The sequence below is a fragment of the Podarcis vaucheri genome (genome assembly GCF_965113315.1).
Source record: "Podarcis vaucheri genome assembly, chromosome: Z".
NCBI lineage: Eukaryota > Metazoa > Chordata > Lepidosauria > Squamata > Lacertidae > Podarcis > Podarcis vaucheri.
In genome coordinates, this window is record NC_138758.1 from 7,209,693 (window position 1) to 7,218,885 (window position 9,193).

Here is a 9,193-nt window from a genome sequence, read left to right on the forward strand (position 1 = left end):
GTGTGACTGGCCCAAGGTCACCCAGCAGCTGCATGTGGAGGAGCGGAGACGCGAACCCGGTTCCCCCAGATTACGAGAAAACCGCTCTTAACCACTACACCACACTGGCTCTCGACATTGGCTTCCTCTTTAGCTATGCGCAACTTCTCCAGCCAGGTCCAGGAGCGGAGGCAAGGTTGCAAAGCCTTTGGAGCGCAGCGCGAGTTCCCGCTGTGCTCCAAAGGCTTCAGGCGGCTATCCCTGAAGCCTGGAGAGCGAGCGGGGCTGGTATGCACCGACGCCTCTCGCTCTCCAGGCCTCAGCGAAAGCAATGCGCACTTCCTCTGCGCTTTGGAGGCTTCGCGTTGCTATTGCTGAAGCCAGGGAGCCTCCATATTTTTTGGAGTGAAAAATACAGTACGTTCTTTCAGGTTGCGACCCAGGGCAACCCGGGAGTACCGGAAAGGGTTACCTCCAGTGTACTAATGGTGGAAATTATCTGTTGGTGGGAGGAGGACAAAAAATGGAGGGGGGTCTGGTGGGGGGGAGTGAGAAAAGTCCCTGTTTTCATCTGAGGAATGCTGCAGAGTATGTTGCTACAGTAACTCTACAGTTTATAGAGCTAATGAAAATCACTATTCAAAGCATGCTTCTGAAGGAGGCTTATGCTGGAAATAAATCAAAATTGTGTTTTGGGAGAAATTTGCACTAAAATGCTGACTCACACAGCCACCACCTCTCCTTCACCTGCCAGACTCCCTCCTGGTGCTTGCTGCCAACCTCTTTCCCCTTCCTTCCTTCCTTCCTTCCTTCCTTCCTTCCTTCCTTCCTTCCTTCTGTTCTCATGAGCCAGCTTTACAGAAAGCAGCAGCAGCAGCAGCAGAAGCTATATGCTATGTGGGCCCATGAGCAGACTATCCATCTCTGCTCTCCTACTACTACACAGGTTGCTAATGTCACTTTTCAAAATGCAATATGATGTTCTGAAGCACACATCACCATCTGAGTCTAACTAATGCAATGAGCTGTGAAACATCATGAGCACTTTCAAAATATTTTTGGGTTGCTCCAGACTGCCACTGTTTCATTGGAGGGATTCCAGTGCATACTGTTAATTTAGGAATGCAAAATGAGAGTGGATTAAAACTCTTTGTTGGCTTAGCACAACACATCCACTTTTAAAAGTATTGTTTCCCTGTGCCATCACCTTGGTCTTGGGAGGAATCTCTGTTAAAGACGCCTCCTCCCAGTAGCTGTGCATTCAGTGCTGATGGCCACATTCTCCTCCTGCCAGCGGAAGAAGAAGAAGAAGAGGAGGAGTTTGGACTTGATATCCCGCCTTTCACTCCCCTTAAGGAATCTCAAAGCGGCTAACATTCTCCTTTCCCTTCCTCCCCCACAACAAACTCTCTGTGAGGTGAGTGGGGCTGGGAGACTTCAGAGAAGTGTGACTAGCCCAAGGTCACCCAGCAGCTGCATGTGGAAGAGCGGGGAAGCGAACCCAGTTCACCAGATTACGAGTCCACTGCTCTTAACCACTATACCACGCCAGCTCTCGAATTTAGACAAGCTTTTTTCTTGGTTGACTATGTCAAGTGCTTGACTATGACCTTTCTATTTCAGCAGGCATTTTAAGAAAGTTTACTGTTTTTATTTTTTTTAATTGATCTTATTTTTTTAAAAAAATAATATTTATTAAATTTTCCAACAAATTTAACAATCCAACAAAAGCCACATTAAAAACACTATAAAATAATCAAACAGTCCAAATATTATGCCAAATTATAAATCTTTGGTTGACTTCCAATGCTCCGAGGTCAGGGGGTGGCAATCATCTCACATTTGTGCTGCTTCTCTTAATTAGTCCAGGTAAATCCCATAAATCAATCCAATGTTAATCCTTCGTTCATTTTTAACAGCCTCTGAGTTCATCCAGCAAGTGAGTGAAATCAAACAATATGTTTCTGTATGGGTGTTTATTTTCTCCCATGTCTTTTGCTTTCCCTTCTTCGTACCTGTTATTATCCACTGCGATACGGCCCCAAATGGAGGAAATCTGGTACAATTGGCAGATTGTACCAGGCACATGTCCAAACCTCTTCATTTTATCTTAGTCCAGGACAGATAAGCCCGTACTTTGGCTAGAAGCCTTAATTCCCATCTTCCGTTCTTAACAATCCATTAAAATTAATTTCAGATTCATAAATCTTTTCCAGGCAGTTAATAATTAGGTCAAAATGAGTCTTAAATATTACAATACTCTACAATCCTGCTTGCGTACATAGCCAATCGGTAGTCAGACTTTCCTGGGAGATTTGCCAAGTAAAAAAAGGAAATACAGTGGGGGTGGGTTGGGAGTTTTCAAAACTGGTAGTTGAGACGTATTTAAACAGATATGTGGTTTAAAAAATGAAAAAAAAAATCTGCAGTTAGGAAAGTGATGGAGAAATGTATTGAAAAATGAGGGTTGGGTGAATTGTTAATATGAAGATATAGGACAAATGTCTCACAAGTGAATCAGTACAATTGCGGTCTTAGGACACACCATGTATCCTATGCACCATGAATTGAAATAATCAGAATAGTTTGGATGCATGCACCATGGGATATGCTTTTTTTCCCTTCTTCCCTGACACCCTTGTTTAACTGCTAAAACATTTTCACTGGTTGCCCATATGCTGCTTGGTCAGATTCGAGTTCCTGGACCCCTCAATGGTCACCTAAGCCCTCTTATCCCAGCTTGATCACTGAGATCATCCAGAGCAGTATTGTTAGTTGTCTTATGTGTCTCAGAAGTTCAGCTGGCTTCAACTAGAAGCTAGGCATTTGGTGCCACTGGACCAATGCTGTAGAGTACTTTTCCAGAAGAGATTTGGAAGTCATCCAACCACATCTGAAAGTTCTCCATCCTTGCTCCGTTGCCTTAAAAGCAGCGTGTTTCAGTTTAAAAAAAGATAAAGAAATTTGGTTGGGGAATATCCAGCTACGTTCTTTGACATTCCGATCTCCACCTTACTGTTTTTATTGCTATGTTTTCCCCAACCCTCTAGCCAATATTACAATATTCTATTTTGAAATATGAATCAGCTCTTATACAGGATTGCATTTTGCTCATACCAGGATCACCAAGGGGTTACACTCACAAATTGAGCATGCTTTCATATTTGTTAAAAGATTTTCCTTTTTATTGGTTTAGCTGGTTGATCATTTCTCTTTTGAGACAGAATGACAATTTTGGAATACCCTCAGTAAGCACAAGCACCCGTTCTTTCCCCCAAAGTGCAGCACTGCAGTAATAGTACAAATTTTAAAAGTTAGTAATTAGAGGGGGGGGGGAATGGGGAAAACTGCCAAAGTAAAGACTGATCAAGGAAGCAGAAATCTGTTGAGCAGGTAAATACAATGTGCCACTGAGATGACCCCATAGAAAAGGAGACTAAGGGGCCAAGGGGCCAATCATATTCACAAGAAGCTGGTATAAAGCAAACTGGTGTGAATTAAGCTGGCATCAAATTGTCCCAGATACAAGCCTCATTCAACAGTGGGACTGCTGCTCCTCTGCCTAAGCATGGCAAAGGGAAAGGGTGTGTTCAGAGCACTGTCTAGTCCTGTTGTGTTGGAGGGGTTTCAGTTAGTAAGATTTGAGAATGTGGACAAGGCGACCACTTGCACCTCTGGACCCTTGCCCATCTTAGCGGATATAAACTAGCAGGGAAGAGGCAGCTGGCTGGACCAGGGAGGTGGCTAATGCCTTCTTGCAAGAGAGGACAGTCCCTGCCTACTTGAAGAAGGCAGTAGTAAAAGCACTCCTCAATACAGAACAGAAAATATAAGTAACTACTGGCCATTTGCTAATCACCCCTTCTTGAGCAAGGTTATTGAGTGGGTGGTCACAGGCCAGATCCAGGCGCTTTTGGAGGCCTGGTGCGGCGAGTGCGTCCTGCCGCCCATGGGGCTGGGGCGCACTGTGTGGAGCCTCTCCACTGCCTCCCTCTCAACTGTAGGGTGGCTGAGGGAGAGGTGCAGGGCAGAAACAAGTCCCACACTGCCATTGGCTCAGGCACACTGCAGGCCCCACACTAAGTGCCGGCCCCCGCGGTGTCGCACGCCAGCTGCATTTCCTTACATTTGTGGACCAAACTAAAATGTTTCGGGAGCTGGTTTTTTTAAAACAAACAAACAAACAAACAACAACTCATATTTTTGTCATTTTGTCACCCTCCCCCTCAGTGATGACACTGAGGGCGGTCCGCACCCCCCCTTCTTCTACCGCTGCTTGGAGGAAACTGTTGTTCTGGATCATTTTCCTGATTTTGGCGGAGAATCTGTTTTGGTCACCCTGTATGATGACTTCTGTTGGTAGAGACATGGGAAATGTGTCATTGTTAATTCTTGACCTCTCTGTGGCTTTCTGTACCATTGACCATGATATGCTCCTGGAGTAGCCATTCAAGTTATGGGTGGATGGCACTGATTTGCAGTTGTTCTAGTCCTACTTGGACTATTGTTTCCAAAGGGTAATGCTCAGTTTTCAATTTTATCCTCCATGCTGTTTAACATCTACATGAAACCACTGAGTAGGGTAATCCAGAGTTTTGGAGTACATTGTTAACAATATGCTGATGACAGACAACTCTATTTTTTTTACAGCCGCAGGTGAGGATTGGATGGGCTGGACCATTGTCTTGTCTCAGTAACGGACTAGCTGAGAGCCAACAAGCTGAAGCTCATTTGAGGTAAGACTGTCACTGAATGGTTCCTTGGACTGGATGGATAGGATGTTGCCTGCTCTTGATGGTGTTACACTTCCTCTGAATGAGTGGTTATTCATCTTGGGGGTCATTTGAGGCTCCTGTGGCCTTGGTAGCATGAAGTGCCTTCCATCAACTCTGGCTGGTGTCCCAGTTGTGTCTCTATCTGGACATAGCCAAATCCTAGCTGTGTCTCTATGGGCGATGAGAACAGGGCTTTTCTGCAGTGGCTTCCCTTTTGTAGAAAGCTCTTTCCAGGGAGGCTCACCTTCATTATCCCCCTTTAGGCGCCAGGTGAAAATGTTCCTCTTCAACCAGACTTTGGCTGATTAACATTTTATTTCCTTGTTCTTGTTTTTAATTACATACAGTGGTACCTCAGGTTTCATACACTTCAGGTTGCATACGCTTCAGGTTACAGACTCCGCTAACCCAGAAATAGTGCTTCAGGTTAAGAACTTTGCTTCAGGATGAGAACAGAAATCGGGCTCCGGTGGCGCGGCAGCAGCAGGAGGCCCCATTAGCTAAAGTAGTGCTTCAGGTTAAGAACAGTTTCAGGTTAAGTATGGACCTCTGGAACGAATCAAGTACTTAACCTGAGGTACCACTGTATTGTGTTTTTATTTTGTATTTTTATGCTGTGAACCACCCAGAGATCTTTGGATAAAGGGCAGTATACAAATGCAACCAACCAACCAACCAACCAACCAACAAACAATATAATAAATAATAATAAACAAGATCATGTGACTGAGCTGCATAGGCTTGAGATCCAGCCATTCCCTCCCCACCTCCATCCCTGCTACACACCCATAACACTCCTTCTGAGGAACTTTCTGACCTGGGAAGGACAAGTTACCTCACTGTATATTTGGCTGAGCCTGACTGAGCTGGGAATCAACCATCTGAGCTGGAGATCCACTAAATCCTAACCTGTTTATCTAGGGGGACTTACTATAGGTTTCCCCCCTTAGCAATTGTTTCCACAACAACCTTTTGCATTCCCTACAGAAGAGATGAGGAACCCTTTCCAGTATTTCCAAATGACAATATTTCAGAGGCCACATACCTGTGGTGGGTGGTGCCAGGGGCAAAAGTTTGGGGAGGGAACAAAAGATAATATTGTACAATAGACTACATTTACTACTACACACTTAAGGATGGGGAAGAAATTCAATTCAGTTTATATTTAAAGCCACTCCTGTCAAAACAGCCTGAGAAGCATCATGGAACAATCTATCTGAGAACATAGCCATTTCTCAAAAATTGCACTTACCTGCATTTTGCGTTGCAGTTCTTTAACCAGCGAAAGTTTATAAAAATGAACATATTAGAGAGGGGAATACATAAAATGAATATATTACTGGAAATAGCATACAAAAGGCATAATATTAAGATAAATTGCTTGAAAAATGCATTTGAAGTCAACAAAACAGCATATAGAAATGTGTTGATTTGGAGAAATTTGCACTAAATGCTGAAGAATTTTCATGAGGATTTTTATTTTTAAAAAAGAAAAGGCACTGCAGAAATGTGGCATACTGAATTTAAGACTGGGAAAATGAGAAACCAAGAGAACCCAAACTGATGCATTCTTAATTCAATTCATGCAAATGCCAGAGGTTTCTACACATGCACATATCCCACCACACTCAATTGATATGAGGCCTTATCATAGCACAAAGACACATGGTGGGGTTGCCCCAACCCCTCAGTCATTTTGCTTGCCATTTTCTGAAACTTTTCCAGCTCTCTACTATTCTTTTTGAGGTGCAGAAACCATATTTCTATAAGTACATTTTCAAACTAAGACTTATTTTAAGCCACTCTCCTAATGATCCATAATACAGAATTCATATTTTCCACAGAAACTGCAATTCAGGTTTACTTGGAAGTGAGTCCCAGTGAATATGCATTTCTATTCCATTGAATTTAATTTGCTTCTGAGTAGAAAGAAAGAAAGAAAGAAAGAAAGAAAGAAAGAAAGAAAGAGAAATTAACAGTAGGTTGCGTGGAACTTATTCTCGAGTAACCAGAGTAACTTATTCTTGTGTAACCACAAAATTTGATTACTGCAATGCACTCGATGCGGGGCTGCTCTTGAAATTGGTCCAGATACTGAAGTTAGTGCAACCACAACTTATTGCACATTTTTGAAGCAGCTGCAACAGTTGCCCAGACAAGGTTGAATATGTTGCTTCTTGCTTATATGCTGACGGGCCAGGCTACATGAGTGGCCACCTCTCTCTTTACACTTCTCTCTGCCACTATGCTTCCAGACCGAGAACCTCCTAGTGGTTCTGCTATTTGCTCTGTGACCACCAGTAATATGGTTTTCATTGTTGTGGCCCTATTAACATGGAGTTTGTGCCCATTATATATATGATTTTGGTCAATAACCAGTAGAACCCATTGTATATAAGGCATCACAAGTGGATTTAGAGGACTCTGACTGGTTCAGTCACATTGGGCACAGAGCCTCGGGGGTGCCACAGGGAACTCTACAACTATAATGTAGAATGGAAGGCAAGAGGTTCCAAATTTTAATGTTACACAGGGTGCCGCAGAAATTTAAGATCCCAATGTCTTTCATGGAAGGCAAGCACTAACAATCTATGTTTCGGATTCATATGGAAGATTGTTTTTATTTACTCAAGCTTTTTCCCCAAAAAGAAATTTGTAATTATTGTCCCCTGGTCATTTTATACTGTTAGACTTTAACTGTGTTAGTCAATGTATATGTTTTATACTTTATTTTGTGGTTTTCTCTACATTGTCCTGATATATATTATCATATGAGTGGTCTATAAATTTCTTAACATAATTGAATAACTATGAATAGGATTGCACTCTTTTTCTTGTTTGAGGGAAGATTGGTCATACCAGTAAGTTATTTATGGATATGATTAACTCTCCAGAGGTCATGGAGTAAGTGCTCATGATTTTGGAATGGGGAACACATCAGCAGAGAAGTCCAACTCTGACAGCAAACCTCCCAATTAAATTCCTAATTGTTTGTGAAAAGATCTAAATGATGCATGCAAGACCAGCATCTGCTCAGGAGCCTGGAACACTCTTGCTCTGAGGTGAAAGTATTTTGGTCAGGGAACCTGGACAAAGTCAGATGAAGAAGAGAAGTGTGCTTAAGGATGCAAAATCAATTTGGAGATAGAAAGTAAAGGCAGCTAATGGGACTTAAGAGTACTTTTACCGTCCCTAGTGCAGGGTCCCAAACCCCACAATAAGGCTCAGCTCAAATGCCTTTCCCTAATGTTGCAACAATGCTCACAGGCATAATGGGGGGGGGAGAGAGATTTTGATGAATTATCAGAGAGCCCCTCCCCTGCTTTTTTTTTTTTTGCTACATAATACTGTAGCCTTATGTTAAGCTTGTGATATACCAGTATTAAGACCCTGATATCCTTTTCACACATACCACTGGCAAGCCAGGTAACCCCCATTTTATATTAGTGCAACTGGACCTACCAATTGTCCCTATTGAAATTAATTTTGTTTGTTTGGGCCCAGTTCTCCAACCCGTTACAGTCATATCGAATCCCAATTCTGTCTTCTACAGTGTTAGCTACCCCTCCCAGTTTGGTGTTATCTGCAAATTTTATGAGCATCCCCTCAGCTTCATCGAAGCAATTTATAAACACATGGAATAACAACTGACCCAGACAGAACCCTACAGCACCCCACTTGCCACTTTTTTTCCAGAATGACGAGGAACCATTAGTGAGCATTCTTAGGGTTTGGTCAGTCAACCAGCAAAAAGTCGACCTAACAGTTTCCTCGTCAAGCCCACATTTTATCAGTTTCTCTGCAAGAGGGTAATGAGGATCTTTGTCAAAGGTTTACTGAAATCAAGATACACTACTTCCACAGCATTCCCCTGATCCACCAAGCTTGTCATCCTACCAAAAAAGAAAAAAAAGAAATGAGATTAATCTGGTATGACTTGTTTTTTGAGAAACCCATTCTGGGTCTTAGTAATCAAAGCATCCTTTTATAAGTGATCACAGTCTGACTATTTAATAATGTGTTCTGGCTTGCCCTTAGATTTGACATTCCATTAAAGGTGAAAAACACTTATCACCACCCACATGATGCAGGCAGAAGGTGAGTAACATAATAATTACCTTTAAAATATTACTTTGGATTCCCTCTCTTTTGTCTTTTTACTCCAGATATAGACTGATCTCAAAGGAGAATGTCTTATTGCAAGAAATTTTCTTTCTGATTCATTCCACCTTTGGTACAATAATAATAATAAAATAATACAGGGTTCATTTTAATAAAATTGTATGATAGTGCTCACCCATATTAGGGTTTTTCTTTTTTCTTTGTTACACTGTCTGTTTGTTCTCGGGTTGTAATTTCAATAGTTTCTTTGTTACTTGATCCAATTAGCTTCAGTTCTTCACAGTGAAGGCTTTGATAAGGAGCGAGGGCGGGGGGAG

At 42.3% G+C, this 9,193-nt stretch overlaps 1 long non-coding RNA gene across 1 annotated transcript; it reads left to right on the forward strand.

Annotated features, from left to right (window-relative positions):
- Positions 1–4,641: 4,641 nt before the first annotated feature.
- Positions 4,642–8,853, forward strand: LOC309524020. The gene is made up of 2 exons (XR_014215762.1): positions 4,642–4,715; positions 8,793–8,853. It is a non-coding gene; the product is annotated as an uncharacterized lncRNA (long non-coding RNA).
- The last annotated feature ends 340 nt before the right edge of the window (positions 8,854–9,193 follow it).